Raw genomic sequence first — 17,344 nt, 5'->3', positions numbered from 1 at the left:
CCTTCCAACCCCCACTGCTGCAGAGGGTTTGCTAGAGGGTTGAATGAGTTAACAGCCAGGGAAACAGTTTGTCATGGTGCAGTTCAGTGCACACATGAGGGTGTGTTATCATGATGGGCTCACCATGGCCCCAGGCCAGAGAAGGGGAAATACAAATACGATCAAGTAGAGTCTGGCACGGCCCTCAAAAGTTCAAAATCAGACTCGGAAGAGAGGAATAACACCCGAAGACAACCACTAAAGTGGTTAAATGCTCCTACTCAGACTGCTATGTGCTGCAGAAAAAAACAGTGGTAGCTAAAATTAGAAAAGCTATCCCAGGAGAGTTTGAACATGAGCTTGACCACAAAGGGTAGAGTAAAATCTAGAGAGATGGAAAAGAAAAAGAAAGCTGCAAACATCACAAACATAGGCCAAAAGTCCAGCTTTAGAGCTCATCCATGGTTAATAGTATATAGGGAAGCACCCGGGGCTGCAAGCCTTCTTATTTATTTATTTTTCTTTATGAGCAAAGGCAAGAAATTGGAAAACTCTAAGGAAGAGGAAAAAAAGAAGAAAATTAAGATTACCCACGGTTTCACCACTTGGGATAAGCAGTGCTATTTTATTATGTATCCTTAAAGCCTTTTTCAAAAATTCCTCCTGCAAGATCATTTTTAAATACGTGCATGTATTTTATTACTTAAATGTAAAGTGGTTAGCTCATCCCTCTATTAATGGGATTTTAATATATCTAAATCATAAGAACAATACTTCAAAGTTTGTGACTGGAAATGAAGAATTCGAGAGTAAGAATATCTGGGTTCAAATTCTGTCTCCATCATTTACTACCTGAGTTACTTTGGGTGGAATTAGCTCTAGAAACTCAGTTTCCTATTTCTGGAAATAGAATAAAAACAGAACCTAATACAAAGCATTTTTAATAATTGTAGTAATATTCACATAATGGAATATTAGCTCTAAAAGGGAATGATATCTAGGGACACACAATAACATGGATGAAACTCAAAATAATCACGCGGCATGAAGAAGCCAGAACCAAAAAGAGAGTACATGTGGTAAGGTTCCACATGTATGAAATTCTAGAAAATGCAGTCTCTGTTGACTGAGGCAGCTCAGTGGGTGCCTGAGATGGAGACAGGACATGGGACATGGAGGAACAGGAGGGAAGAGTTACAAAGACCAGGAGGGGATTTTGGGGGGTGATGGGTACATTCATTATCTTGGCATTTGTGATGGTTTTGTGAGTATATACACATGTCAAATGTTATCAAATCACACTTTAAATAGAGTGCACCTTGTGTATGCTATGCACAGCATGCTGTGTGCAGTTTTCTGTGTTAATTATGCCTCAAAAAATTGTAATCAAAACATTGTTTTAAATTTGCGCCAAAATAAGCCACCACCAGGAATATGGGCATGCCTTTGTCTTCTCCCTTATGAACACTGGATATTCTTTTATTTGAAACATCTTTACCAAACCAATCAACAAAAATAAAGCTATCTCATTATCATTTTAAATTAGGTTTCTGTGATTACAAATGAAGTATAAGATATTCACTTATTTTCATGTATTTGCATTTCTTTTCTACGAATTACATGTTGATATGTTTTGCTCCTTTTTGTTGGTGTGTTTATCCCTTTCCTTATTTATTTCCTATTGTAATTATGCAAGCATGTCTTTCCAGACTTTTCCCGTACAAATACATATGCTTTTTTAAAACAAAAATAGAATCCTACTTTAGATCCTATTCTGTAACCCACTTTTTACACTAACCTAATGTGAATATCTCTCAATGTCGATAAGTGTGCAGCCACATCATAGTTTTAATGGCTAGAGCAGCAATTCTTAACGCTGCTCCTTAAATCATATTTCAGTTTCAGAAAATGGAATGAGGCTCTCCCTCATTGCAAAAGGAGTTGAGAATAACTTCACAAATCACTCTTTTATTTGCAACAGCCTGCTAGAAACTATCGCCGATTCTTCGGTGAATGACAACCGAGAATCCTCCTCACCCTGAAAGAACGTTATGAAACTGACTCTTGCTAACTTTTTTTACAGTTCCCCTAGAACAGTGCTGATAATGAAATTTTCAGCTAGCCACACTTCACTTGACAAATTATGAAGAGATCAATTTGTTCCCATTAGTCTCCACTTCATTAATACAAGAGATGAGGTCCACTCCAGTAAATAGTGAACAACCTTTGCCTCAAGCAGAGATGTCTCTCTGTCAAAGTCTTCAGAGAAGTTCTTTAAAATTCAAAAGGAAATAACTTTGGTTAAAATTAAAAAGCTCTTCTACTTAAAGGTCAGACCAAAAAATTGGTAATATCATATGAGAAATGTAATTATTATTCAATGCAATGCATTGCTATGACATTGGGGTTAAGAATTTAAAAGGGACACAGCTTAAGAATGAAAAGTTATGGTTTACCAGCAATAGTCATCTATCTGCTTTGCCAGTTACATCTGAGTGACACGTAATATCCAGGCTCTGTTATCCAATGGGCTGAAAGAACTATTCAAATTGGGGTCAGTAGAACCCTTCTTAAAAATCATCATTGCATTCTCTTTTGTATTGTGTTTCAAACAAGTCAACCATATCAATGAGGAAATATTCAGTCTGAAGGTCAGATTGGGACCATGCTGGCTGAGATTTTTGTTTTGAAACCAATGGTCAGAAAAAAAGCATTATTTTTGAAAGGAAAAACAATAGGAATTGGGTTGCCGTATCCAGTGCATGGCAGCACAGGCAATTCAAAAGGCCTTTTTTCCCCTGATGATTAGACAGGCACTGAACATTCAGCAAACATTTGGGTCTCCCCTGGGCCCTACATAATTCTAGGTGTAGGTAAGAATGTCATCAACTGAGTGGATGAAGAGAGAGGCATGTAAACAGCTCACTTCCTGATGAGGCCAATGGGGGTGAGTATAATCAGAAAGAAAAAAAGTTTACTGTAAGCCTAAGAAACCAGTGACTGAGACTGGCAGGATAGGATAAGGCTCTTACTACCTTTGGGTGCATAAAATCAACTCTGGAAATAACTATTGTGAGAAATATTTTAAAATCTCAATGATCCTTAAAATAAATCGAAGGGGGAAGAGCACATTTCAAGTAACTAGGCTAACAAGCACTTTTTCCATAAAGGTGATAAAAGCAATTACACCTTAACAGAAAAGCTCTCTGTCTATGGATGTTTCCTCCCCCAACCTAACACTTTATCAAGCTTCATACAAATATTAGATGTTTCCAATAAACTAGAAACTTAGAGCTCATTTGAGAGTTAGAGGACTCTTCTGCACAGCACTAACTGCCTGAGAGGAAAAGCTCTGATGAGTGAGGAATGAGGTGCCCTTCAGAGCAAATGCCCAAGTGAGTTGAACAGGTAGGGAACAAAGCAGCATTCCTGGAGATTCCCCCTTGGGTAACAAGGACAGGCACATCCCAGGAATCAGAGCCATAGGGGTTGATACTGGAGATGTGCGACCAAAAGGCTACGGGGAATTGGGAAGATTGAGTAAGTTTGACTACTCAACCCATAAGTGCAGTTACTGGGTCCAAGAAAGCCCCCAACTCCCTGCATCTTGGTCTGAGATCCGCAAACCCAAGGAAGAATTTGCAACCTAAGGAATTAGAAGCACAGTTTGGGAGAGGAGGACTTGGTGGTCAATACCAGATTCTTCTCTGAGATCTGAGTTGGCATGAAAGAGGACAATGTGTGGGAAAGGGGAGCTGAAATGAAGAATTGAGGGACAAAGGAAAACCTGACCAATCCCATGATGAGGTCACTGGCGCTGGAAAGCTGGTCCTAGAGCTTGAATTGGTTCCCTGGGGCAGAGAGCAGAGGTCCTCCTGCTGATATGGTGATGCTCTCATTCTGAACGGTCTGCAAGGCCTCCTATCAGAGGCCCTGGAGCTCGCAACATGGGAGACAGGCAAAGAGCTGGTGCCTGGGTACTTAGGATAAATGCATTAAAATAATTGCAAGATAACAGATATCTCCCAATGATGACCATAAACAAAGGATAACTGGTAGCCCCTAAGTAGAGAAACAAGTGGCATAAAATGGAAGATATAATAGAGAAAAAAAAAAAAAGCCTTCCTTTAAATGAAGCAAGAACTACATCTCCATAATCGAAAGCATGCTCTAAGCAGGCCATATTGTTGGAAATTTAAGACAGAACGAGCACTACCAAGATCAATCAGAAAAAGAAGAAAAAAAATGAGAGAATTCCTTAGGCATGTGAAAAGAGGAAATAAAAAAATTACTTAAAAGGCTGATAAATAAGGCTAGCCTCGTGTTTCTTTATAGCAACATTAAAATACAGGGGGGAAAAAGGAAGAGCATATGTGAGTTTCTGAAGGAAAAAAAGTGTGATCCAAAAATTGTAGGCCCAACAAAATGTTGTTCGAGTGTAAAGGTGTCAGACAGGCATTCACAGATTCACAAGAACTCAGGAAATACAGCACCCAGTAATCCCCTAGGAGAAAAATTTGATGGCAAAATCTAGCCATTCAAGAATGAATGGAGAAGCTGTGGTAAAAAGACCTATAATGTGCGCTTAACCCATACATTTATTTTTTATTTTTTTCCACTGTACAGCACGGGGACCAAGTTACACATATATGTATACATAATTTTTCCTCCCATTGTCGTGTTTCGATGTAAGTATCTAGACATAGTTCTCAATGCTACACAGCACAATCTCATCGTAAATCCATTCCAAGACCAATAGTTTGCATCCATTAACCCCAAGTTCCTGATCCCTCCCACTCCTTCCCTCTCCTCCTTGGCAACCACAAGTCTATTCTCCAAGTCCATGATTTTCTTTTCTGTGGAAAGGTTCCTTTGTGCTGTATATTAGATTCCAGTTATAAGAGATATAGTATGGTATGTGTCTTTCTCTTTCTGACCTACTTCACTTAGTATGAGAGTCTCTAGTTCCATCCATGTTGCTGCAAATGGCATTATATCATTCTTTTTTATGGCTGAGTAGTATTCCATTGTGTATATATACCACACCTTCCTACTCCAATCATCTATCAGTGGACATTTGGGTTGTTTCCATGTGAATAGTGCTGCAACGAACATGAGGGTGCATGTGTCTTTTTAAAGTAGAATTTTGTCTGGATATATGCCCAAGAGTGGGACTGCTGTAACCCATACATTTAAATGGAAGTTAAACAATTTCATATATGCATATACTTATATATACATGGGCATACATACGTTACCAATTAGAGAAGTGCTAGAGGGAAATAAATATGAGGTATATGGTTAATGGTGGTTATCTGTGAAGGTAAAGGCAGTCAGAGGAGACAGGGAAAAGAAATTTTACTCAATTTTTCTCCCATACTCTGTTTTTAATTGAGGCGAATTACATGTGATAAAATGCATGTTGTAAGTATCCAGTTTGACTAATTTTAGGAAATGCGATTAGAATGGATAAGGAATGAGATCCTACTGCACAGCACAGGTAACTATAACCAATCCCTTGGGATAGACCATAATGGAAGATAATATGAGGAAAAGAATGTATATATTTGTATGATTGGATCATTTGCTATACAGCAGAAATTGACCCAACATTGTGAATCGACTATACTTTAATAAAAAAATAAAAGGAAATGTGTAAACTCATATAATCACGACTCGCATCAAAAATGTTTAACATTTCCTTCACCCTTAGGAAGTTCCCTCGTGCCTCTTTTAGTCAACCCTCTAGACCTCAGAGGCAACTACTGCTCTGATTTACATCATCTGTTCTAGAACTTTATGTAAATGAAGTCATATGTGTTTTGTTGACTTCACTCAGCATGTTTTTTAAGCATGATACATACATACTGATGCATATATCAGTAGTTTATGTTTTATTGTTGAGTAATATTCCACAGTGCACTTACATATTCTCCTGTTGATAGATATTTGAGTAATCTCTGGCTTTTGTGTAATACAAATAAAGCTACACACATTCTTCTACAGTACACTGTCATTCCTCTTGGGTAACCACCTAGTAATGGATTAGCTGGGATATAATGTAGTTGTATATTTAACTCCATAATAAATTGCCTAATCGTTTTCAAAGTGATATATCATTTGACCACCAAGTGCCAGAAGGGCTATGTCATCTCCAACATGATTAGATTTTAATTTTAGTATCTAAGTAGGTGTAAGTCCTTGTGGCTTTAATGTATGTTTACCCAATTACTGATGATTCTGAGCTTTTTTTTTTTTAATGTGTTATTAGCATTTCATATACCCTTCTTTGGAAAAGGTCTATTCAAAACTGTGCAGGTATTTTCACCAACTTTGCAGCTTGCCTTTGAACTTTCTGAAGAACTTTTTCTTTCTTTATTTTTCCTTTTTGTTATTAAAATATAGTTGTTTTACAGTGTTGTGCCAATGTCTGCTATACAGTATAGTGACCCCATCGTGCATATATATACATGATTTTTCTCATATTATCTTCCATCATGGTCTATCCCAAGATACTGGATATAGTTCCCTGTGCTATACAGTATGACCTCATCATTTATCCATTCTCAATGTAACAGTGGTACTTTCTAATGTCCTTTAAATTTTGCTAACACTGGCCAAGAAGATACTCTCCAACATTTTCTTCTAGGAGCCCTATAGTTTTACCTTGTACATTTAGGTGTGTACACATCCTGAAAAATTTGTTGTGTAGAGTATAAATTAGGGATGAAAGCTTATGGAGTTTTTTACTATACAGATATCTAAATGTCCCATCTTTGTTCATTAAAAATATTTCCCCTCCCCATAAAAATCACACTGTCATCATTCTGAAAAGAAGTTAATTGTATTTGTGTGAATCTGAGATTTTCAAATCTGTACAACTGATCCATCTGTCTGCCTTAAAAAATTAACACATGGCTTGGATTACTATACCTTTGTAATAAGTCTTGAAATCAGTCTTCCACTTTCTTCTTTTTCATAAGGTTTTGCCTATTCTAGATACTTAGCATCTCCTTATAATTTTTAGAATCAGCTTCTCAATTTCTTTTTTTAAAAGGCTGGTATGATTTTGATTTAGATTATGTCAAATCTGTATGTATTAACATGGCATATCTCTCCAATTGTTAGGTCTTCCTTAGTTTCTGTTTCATATTTTATAATAGTCAAAGAAAGACAGTGTGGTACTGGTACCAAAACAGACATACAGACCAATGGAACAGAATAGAGAACCCAGAAATAAACCTGGACACCTACAGTCAATTAATCTTCAACGAAGGAGGAAAGAATATAAAATGTGAAAAAGACAGTCTTTTCAGCAAGTGGTGCTGGGAAAACTGGACAGCTGCTTAAATCAATCAATGAAACTAGAACACACCTTCACACCATGCACAAAAATAAATTCAAAATTACTTAAAGACTTAAACTTAAGACAAGACACCATCAAGCTCCTAGAAGAAAACATAGGCAAAACATTCCTTGACATCAACTGTTCAAATGTTTTCTAAGGTCAGTCTCCCAAGGCAATAGAAATAAAAGCAAAAATAAATCAATGAGAGCATTCTCTTCATAGCTCAGTGGTTAATGAACCTGACTAGGATCCATGAGGATGCAGGTTCAATCCCTGGCCTCACTCAGTGGGTTAAGGATCCCATGTTGCTGTGGCTGTGGCATAGGCTGGCAGATGTAGCTCTGATTCAACCCCTAGCCTGGGAACTTCCATATGCTATGGGTTCAGCCCTAAAAAGCAAAAATAATGATGATGATGATGATGATGATGATGATGTGTTTGAGTCTATATGATTATAAGGCTAAAGCAAGCAGATACAGGAGGGGGTTAACATACTTAGAAAACAGGGCAATCACAAAGCAAAACCAAACATTACATCCATAAAAACTGAAAAGTACTCAAGCATAAAATAAATGGAAATCATCCAACCAAAAAATGAAAGGAAGAAAAGAGAAACAGAATCAACTGGAAAACAAGGTTTAAAATAGCAATAAATACATATCTATCAATAATCTCCTTAAATGTCAATGGACTGAATGCTTCAATCAAAAGACACAGAGCAGTAGACTGGATAAAAAAGGAAAAACCTTCAATCTGCTGTCTACAAGAGACTTACCTTAGGGCAAAGGACACATACAGATTGAAAGTGAGGGGATAGGAAAAGATATTTCATGCCAATGGATAAGACAGGGAAGCATGAGTTGCAATACTCATATCAGACAAAATAGACTTTAAAATGAAGGCTATAAAGAAAGACAAAATAAAAAAAATTAAAAAAATAAATAAACCAATGGCACCTAATCAAACTGACAAGCTTTTTGCACAGCAAAGGAAACCATTAAAAAAAAAGACAACCTATGGAGTTGGAGAATATAGTTCAAATGACGCAACTGACAAGGGCTTAATCTCTAAAACATACAAACAACTAGTGCAACTCAACAGCAAAAAAGCCAACAACCCAATTGAAAAATGGGCAGAAGACCTAAATAGACATTTCTCCAAAGAAGACATACAGACGGCCAACAAACACATGAAAAAATGCTCAACATTACTAATTATTAGAGAAATGCAAAACATAACTACATTGAGGTACCACCTCACACCTGTCAGAATGGCCATTATTAACAAGTCCACAAATAACAAATGCTGGAGAAGATGTGGAGAAAAGGGAATGCTCCTACACTGTTGATGGGAATGCAAATTGGTAAAACCATATGGAAAACAGTATGGCAGTACCTCAGAAAACTACATACAGAACTACCATATGACCCAGCAATCCCACTCTTGGGCATATATGTGGACAAAACTTTCACTGAAAAAATAAATACATACACCTGCATGTTCATCACAGGACTATTTACAATGGTCCAGACATGGAAACAACCTAAATGTCCATCTATAGACGAATGGATTAAGAAGATGTAATACACACCCTCACATCATGCACGAAAATAAACTCAAAATGGCTGAAAGACTTAAATATGAGACAAGATACCATCAAACTCCTGGAAGAGAACATAGGCAAAACATTCTCTGACATCAACCTTATGAATATTTTCTCCAGCCAGTCTCCCAAAGCAACAGAAATAAGACCAAAAACAAACCAATGGGACCTAATCAAACTGACAAGATTTTGCACAGCAAAAGATACCAAAAAGAAAACAAAAAGACAACTTACAAAATGGGAGAAAATAGTTTCAAATGATGCAACTAACAAGGGCCAAATCTCTAAAATATACAAACAACTTGTACAGTTCAACAGCAAAAAAGCCAACAATCCAATTGAAAGATGGGCAAAGGACCTGAATAGACATATCTCCAAAGAAGATATACAGCTGGCCAACAAGCACTTGAAACAATGCACAACATCCCTGATTATTAGAGAAATGCAAATCAAAACTACCACAAGATACCACCTCACACCAGTCAGAATGGCCATCATTAGTAAGTCCATGAATAACAAATGCTTGAGGGGGTGTGGAGAAAAGGGAACCCTCCTGCACTATTGGTGGGAATGTAAGCTGGTACAACCACTATGGAGAACAGTATGGAGGTACCTTAGAAAATTATACATAGAACTACCATATGACCCAGCAATTCCACTCTTGGGCATATATCCAGACAAAATTCTACTTTAAAAAGACACATGCACCCTCATGTTCATTGCAGCACTATTCACAATAGCCAAGACATGGAAACAACCCAAATGTCCACTGATAGATGATTGGAGTAGGAAAATGTAGTATATATACACAATGGAATACTACTCAGCCATGAAAAAGAATGATGATAATAACATGGATGGAACTAGAGACTCTCATACTAAGTGAAGTAGGTCAGAAAGAGAAAGACATATCACACTATATCTCTTATAACTGGAATCTAATATACAGCACAAAGGAACCTTTCCACAGAAAAGAAAATCATGGACTTGGAGAATAGACTTGTGGTTGCCAAGGGGAAGGGGAGGGAGTGGGATGGACTGGGAGTCTAGGGTTAGTAGATGCAGGATGTTGCCTTTGGGATGGATTAGCAATGGGATCTTGCTGTGTAGCACTGGGAACTCTGTCTAGTCAATTATGATGGAGCACGTAATGTGAGAAAAAAAGAATGTATACATGTATGTGTAACTGGGTCACCATGATGTGCAGTAGAAAAATATATATATAAAGAAATAAAAAAAGATGTAGTATACATACACAATGGAATACAACTCAGCCATTATAAAGAGCAAAATGATGCCATTTGCAGCAACGTGGATGTAACTGGAGACTCACACTAGGTGAAGTAAATTAGAAAGAGAAAGACAAATACCATATGATATCACTTATATCTGAAATCTAATATACAGCACAAATGAATCTTTCCACAGAAGAGAAACTCATGGACTTGGAGTACAGACTTGTGGTTGCCAAGGGGGTTGGGGAGAAAGTGGGATGGACTGAGAGACTAGGGTTAATAGATGCAAACTATTGCATTTGGAGTGGATAAGCCATGAGATCCTGCTGTATAGCACAGGGGACTATAGTCACTTGTGATGGAACATGGTGGGGGATTATGTGAGAAAAGGAATATATACAAAAATGTATGTCTGTGTCACTTTGCTATACAGTAAAAAATGACAGAACACTGTAAATCAACTATAGTGAAAAAAGTAAAAATCACATATAAAAAATAGTCAAAGATATAGTACATTTTACGTTAAATTTATTCCCATACATTTTGTTTTTTATTTAATTAAATGATTTAATTTTATGTAAATTATACTTTTATCCCATTTCATTTTTTACTGCTTGTTTCTACAATATGTAAGTATGATTAATTTCTTTTTCTTTTTCTTTTTCTTTTCTTTTTTTTTTTTTTTTTTTTGGTCTTTTTAGAGAAAAAGACTGCACCTGCAGCATACAGAAGTTCCCAGGTAGGAGTCAAATAAAAGCTGCAGGTACTAGCCTACACCACAACCACAGCAACACCAGATCTGAGCTATGTCTGCAATCTACACCACAGCTCACAGAAATGCCAGATCCATAACCCACTGAGCAAGGCCAGGGATCGAACCCACATCCTCATAGATAGCCAGGTTCATTGCCACTGAGCCACAACAGGAACTCCTAAATTCGCTTCAATTTCTAGTTTCTCATTATTTTTTATTATTAGTGGGTATTGATTTTCTGCATCTACTGAGATTATCCTGTGGGGTTCTTTTACTCTAATAATATAATAACTAACAGTGGTTGATTTTCTAATGTTAAAGATACTTTGCCTTCTTAGAATAAACTACAGTGGCTCTTACATACATTGTTAGATTTGATTCATGGATAACTTGCTTGATGATTTTTGTGTCCTTGTATACATAGATATTGGTCTGTAATTTTCTTTTCTGATATCCTTGTCAGATTTTAGCTTTTTGAATTGTCCTTATTTGTTTTTTATTTTGTTGATTTCTGCTTTATCTCTTTTAGGTTATTTCTTCTTAGTTTAATTTAAATTTGGTCTTCATCTTCTGGCTTCTTTAGATGAAAACTTAAATAATTCATTTCAAACATATTTTCATTTCTAATAGAAGCTTTTAAGGTACAAATTTTCCTTTAAGAACTGGATTACCTATAGCTCACACATTGTGTTAGGTTGTATTTCCTAGGTGATTTTATTTGAAATATTTGCTTATTTTTCTTGTGATTTCTCCTTTGACTCCTTGGTTATTTACAAGCTCCAAAAAATAGGAGATTTTCTATATATGTAATTTCAATCCTTTGAAATTTACTGAGTCTTGTTTTATGGTCCAGAATCTGATCTGTCTTAGTGAATATTCTATGTGCACTCAAAGAATATGAAGGGATTTTGCTATGACTGTCAAATAGGTCAATTTGGATGATGTTGTCCAAGCATCCTATATCCGTCCTGACTTTTTGTGCTGTTTGTTCTATCAATGACTAAGCTATAGATGTTAAAATCTCAATTTATTGTTGTTGATGTGTCTCTTTCTTTAGTTTTCTCAATTTTGGTTCAGACATTTTTGTTATCAGTTTACTAGTAGTAACCTACTTTCTTTACAGTTCCATTGTTGTATAATCAATGTATAATAAGCAGGATATATTTAAAGTGTATAATTCAATGTGTCGACACATGTGTACGCATGGGAAACCATTACAAAAATCAATATAATGAACATAGCCGTCATCCCCAAAAGTTTCTTTATGTCCTTTTGTAATCCAGGCTCACCTCACTCTCTCCCCATCTCAATTTATGTACTGATCTTCTAACACTATAAATTAGTTTGCATGTTCTATAATTTTATATCCATAGGAAACAATAGCATGTACACATTCTGTCTTGATTCTTTCACCCTGGGAAGTTATTCTTTTTTCTTTTTTTTAATATATAATGATTTTTATTTTTTTCCATTATAGCTAGTTTACAGTGCTCTTTTGAGATTTGTCAATACTGCTGCACACACCAGTAGTTTATTCTGTTTTATCACTGATAGTATGTATTTATACTTATTGTACAATTTTAACACAGTTTTTTAATTAAACTTTCATTATCTGATTGCTATTATTGCATATAGTAATGTACAGAAGACATAAAATTGATTTTTGTATCAATTTTGTATTCTACAACTTTGTTAAATTCACTTCTTATTTCTTACATGGGTTTTTTGGTGAATTCCATAGAAATTTTTTACATAGACAAGTATGTCATCTGCAAATAAAGTGCATTCATTTACATTTTTGGTGTTTTTTATTTCTTTTTCTTGCATTAATGCAGCTGCTAGCTTCTCTAGTACAATGTTGAATGGAACTGAAGAGAGCAGACATTCTTGCTTTCTTTTGATCTTAGATGGAACACATTAATTTTTTCAGGATTAAGATACTATTTGCTATAGGTTATACATAGGTGCACTCTATCAGGTTAAGAAAGTCTACTTTTATTTCTAGTTTGCTATAAGTTTTTGTCACAAATGTCATATGCTTTTGCCTCAATTGAGGTGAACAGAGGGGTTTTTTAGTCCATTAATATGGTGAATTACACTGATTGACTTTTCAAACAATGAACCAATCCTGCATTCTGGGGTTTAACCCCACTTGGTCATGATGTATTATTCTTTTTATGTAGTGTTTAGCTAAAATTCAAAATTTTTCATTTATTTTTATAAGGGACATTGGTCTGCTAATTTATTTTCTTGTAGTATTTATCCCTCATTTTGATATCAGAATAATTCTGACCTCACAGAATGAGATTTTTTTTAATTTCTTTATCTGATTTTCTGGAATAGTGTGCAGAATTGGTAATCAGTTTTTTTTTTTTCCTTAAGTATTTCTAGATTTCACCAGTAAAGCCATTTGAACCTAGAGTTTATTTATGGGAATTTGCTGTACTTACAAAAATGGAGTGGGGTGGATTGGGAGCTTGGGGTTAATGGATGCAAACTATTTCTTTGGGAATGGATTAGCAATGAGATCCTGCTATGTAGCATTGAGAACTATGTCTAGTTACTTATGACAGAGCATGATAATGGGAGGAAAAAAAGAATGTATACATGTATGTGTAACTGGGTCACCATACTGTACAGTAGAAAAAAAATTGTATTAGGAAAATAACAATTAAAAAATCAGTTTCTTTAATAGACAGAGAGCTTTTGAAGTTATCGATTTCTTTTAGAATAAGCTTCAGTAGTTTGTGTCTTTTGAGGAGTCTGTCCATTTTATATAAATTATCAAATTCATGGTCATAAAGTTGTTAATAATATTCCTGTATTATATTTTCATGTTTGTAGGATATTTAAGTGATGTGCCCTCTCTTATTTCTGATATTTGCAATTTTTTTTTCCTGATCTACATGGTTTAGGTCAATCAATTTTACTGATCTTCTCAAGGGACTATATTTTAGTTTCATTGATCGATTATTCTTATTGGTTTTGTTTTTCTATTTCATTAATTTTTGCTATTTATTATTTCCTTTCTTATGTTTGTTTTGTATCTCATTTGTTCTTTTTCTAGTTTCTGAAGTGGAAGCTTAGATCAGGAGTGAACAAAAGTTTTTCATAAAGGGTCAGAGAATAATTATTTTAGGCTTTGAGATTCCTATTATCTCTGCTGCAACTAATCAACTCTGTTGTAGCATGAAAAAAGCCATAGACAATGCATAAATGAATCAAAATGTGTTTCAATAAAACTTTATTTATAAAAACAGGCAGCAGGTTCAATTTTGCCCTTCTACTGTAATTTGACAATTCCCATCAAATCTGAGACTTTCATCTTTCTAATATAGTGCTACAAATTTCTGGGTACTATTTTAGATGCATTCCACAAATGTTGATTTGGTATATTTTTATTTTTATTGGAAGATAGAGAATGATTTGGCTGTTGACTATGAATCAGGTGTTTACTATTCTCAGTCAGCACAACCTCTGTGGGCTCAGAGTGACTCTTTACTAACTGAACGCAGGCTGGGCATGAAACCTCCACCACTGCCATCAGTGCTTCTGTACCTTCAATTCTCTGGGAGGGTACATGCAGGGCAGTGTCAGTTTCCCAAGTTTTCAAAGATGCCCAAACTCCAGACCCCTTTCCAGTCTCCCTTCACCAATTATATCTCCTTACCTCCTGAATAGAACAGCTTGATCCCTCATACCAACAACTCCGTCCACCTCCCATTACCCTGAAACACAAAGATTGCAAGTTTACTTATCCCTGAGGATGGAAAGTGAGGGAAAGGAACTGCATTCATTTAAGCCCCCCAAGAAGGGGACATCAAAACAGGAGTAGATATGCAAGAGATTGGCTGGAGAAGGAAGCAGGGGGATGAAGGGTGCATCATCAGATTATGGTACAGAACTGACTTTTCTGAAAGGAGAAAGGAAAGGAAGGAGGAAGCATCTTGGCCTGCAGGATACTTTTAAGAAAGATTCTGCAAGTCCATTGGAACTACTCAAGCTGAATTCATCTGTTGGAGCAGACTTGCATCACGTTGAAATGGGCCTGCCTCAGCACCTGTGCTTTGCTTAGTCATAGCTGGAAGCAGCCCTCAGAAAGCAAGACCTTAATGTGAATACAGCAGTGGATCCCTATAAAGACCTCAGAAGGAACTCCCAAATTGTCTACAATATTGGAGTTCTCCCTCTTGTTAGCAAAGGAAGTGGATGGAGAAAAGCAGACACCTTTATTCCCTATCAGTTTATGGCTGCTGCAGTCAACAAGAAGCAGATTTCACTCAGCTCACCACAATCACCAGTGCCAATGAAACCACACATTGCTGAAAGACCCACACACTGACAATACTTGCCTTTGTATTCTGACACCTGTCAGAACAACCTTAACAGATATATCTTGCCTTGTTCTGATCTGCATGAACCACTGAAAAATATACCTGTTCCCATAAAACAGTCCAATGTCATTATAAAGGCCACCAAATGTACTTCTGGGCATTTTATCAGCAGAATGTGCCAGCAGCAGTGTGTATGGTTATGTGCACCACAGCTATGAATATCCTGATGGTTGCCCATGGTAAGAGCCACTGAAGCATTAGAGGAGATGACCAACGCTGGGATGGGAGGGCATAAATCTTGTGCCTGTGTAGATGGAAACCTAAGATTGGGTGATGTGTCTTTGAAAACAAAGCAGATTCAGCCCAATGAACCTTTGAGTCTGCACTAAAGGATTAGTGAAGCCAGAGTGGCAGAAACTAAGACAGCCAGAACATGGCAATCTTGCCCAACTCTTCAGGAGCAATTTTCTCATACACAGCAAACAGCCTAGAGTCCCATAGGCAAAATGCCCATTTGGTAAACTGAGGCAGGGGAATAAAACCAAACCTAGCACCAAACCCTCTAATACCCCCACCCCTTCCTGTATAAGCTATGGGCCACATGGCTTTCTCTTTCAGCAGAGCTATTATTATCTAGATATGGCCTGCAATATTCACTGACAACATAAAAGGGCTTTTTTAATGCAATCTTTAAATTTTCATTTGTTAAAGTTTTATTGAAGTATACTTGATTTACAATGTTGTAATAATTTCTGCTGTACAACCATAAGTGATTCACTTATACATATACATACATACATTCTCTTTCAGATTCTTTTACCACATAGATTATCACAGAATATTAGATAAAGTTCTCTGTGCTATACAGCAGTCCCCACTGACCCATCATTCCATATACCTCATCATGCCAATCCCAAACCCCCAATCCATCCCTCCCCCTTCCCCTCCCCACCTGTCCCCAAAGTCTGTGAGTCTGTTCCTTTTCTGCAAATAAGTTCATTTGTACCCTTTTTTTTTAAGGTTTTGTTTCTGGCAGTAAACATTGCCCCTTGGTCATTCAAATGCCTCAAAAACTGCTTTCAATGTTTGAAGTCTCTCCAAAGGTGAAGGGCAAAGCAGTATCTGTCCACACAGATAGATCAGCCCAGGGCTCTGATCAGCTCCTGGCAGAGGCCAGAGTGCAGAACTGATTAAATATTTCCCAGGGATATTTATCAATTGTGTCCCTGCGAGGCACTTTAACAAAGCACTCTAAGCTGCAAAACTGACAGCATGCTACTTTAAAGACTATTTTTGTATTTATTTAATTCCTTCATTTATTCATCGTATACCTATTTCAGTCCTGCTCCTTGCAAATACTAGGCACCTGGATACAAGGACTAAAAAGGGCCTGTTGAAATTTTCCAAGGGAGCAGTATGGTCCTAGATTAAGGTCATGGAAGCTGAAGGAAAAGGATGTGGGTGGATTAGAAAGATATTCAAAAAGACTGAGGTCTGGGAGCTCCCGTCGCGGCTCAGCAGAAACAAATCTGACTAGCATCCATAAGGACGCAGGTTTGATCCTGGCCTCACTCAGTAGGTTAGGATCTGGATGAGCTGTGGTGTAGGTCGCAGACGCAGCTCAGATCTGGTGTTGCTGTGCCTATGGCACAGGCCAGCAGCTACAGCTCCGATTCGACCCCTAGCCTGGAAACCTCCATATGCAGCGAGTATGGCCCTAAAAAGACACACACAAAGCCCAAGGTCTATCATCCCTGACCACCTGCCATATGCCAGGCATACAGTTTGTCTTCAGCAAAGTACAGTGGGCAGGGCTTGTTTCAACAGGAAAATACAAGAAATATAGGGCTACTTGTTCCAAAAGCAGGAAAAGCTGTTCCCTTCTTCCTCACTCTCTCCGTCTCTCCAGACTGCAGCATCTTTTCAAAGGCGTACAGCCAGACTAGCAGAAGGCCTCAAGCTAAAGCTTTGTATGGAAGGAGACCTGCATCTTACTGCAATGGGCCTGGCTCAGTCCATCCCAGGTCCTGCCCTGTACCTCAGTGCCACACGCTTGCCCAGATCCCTTCTGGGAGCAGAGGGTAGCTGAAG

The 17,344-nt window shown here is 37.1% G+C and overlaps 1 long non-coding RNA gene across 2 annotated transcripts in view; it reads right to left on the bottom strand.

Moving 5' to 3' along the window:
- Positions 1 to 17,344, bottom strand: part of LOC102165540 — a 282,871-nt gene that overhangs the window by 148,413 nt on the left and 117,114 nt on the right. Inside the window, exon 3 of one of the 2 annotated variants that reach the window (XR_002342823.1) lies at positions 14,590 to 14,647. The exons of the other annotated variant lie outside the window; for it this stretch is intronic. This is a non-coding gene — a long non-coding RNA (uncharacterized LOC102165540). The remainder of the gene's footprint in view (positions 1 to 14,589; positions 14,648 to 17,344) is intronic. 2 annotated transcript variants of the gene reach the window in all.

Source organism: Sus scrofa, chromosome 3, assembly GCF_000003025.6.
Source record: "Sus scrofa isolate TJ Tabasco breed Duroc chromosome 3, Sscrofa11.1, whole genome shotgun sequence".
Taxonomy (NCBI): Eukaryota; Metazoa; Chordata; class Mammalia; order Artiodactyla; family Suidae; genus Sus; species Sus scrofa.
The sequence above is the reverse complement of the archived record's forward strand: the minus strand, read 5'-3'. Positions and strand labels throughout refer to the sequence as shown.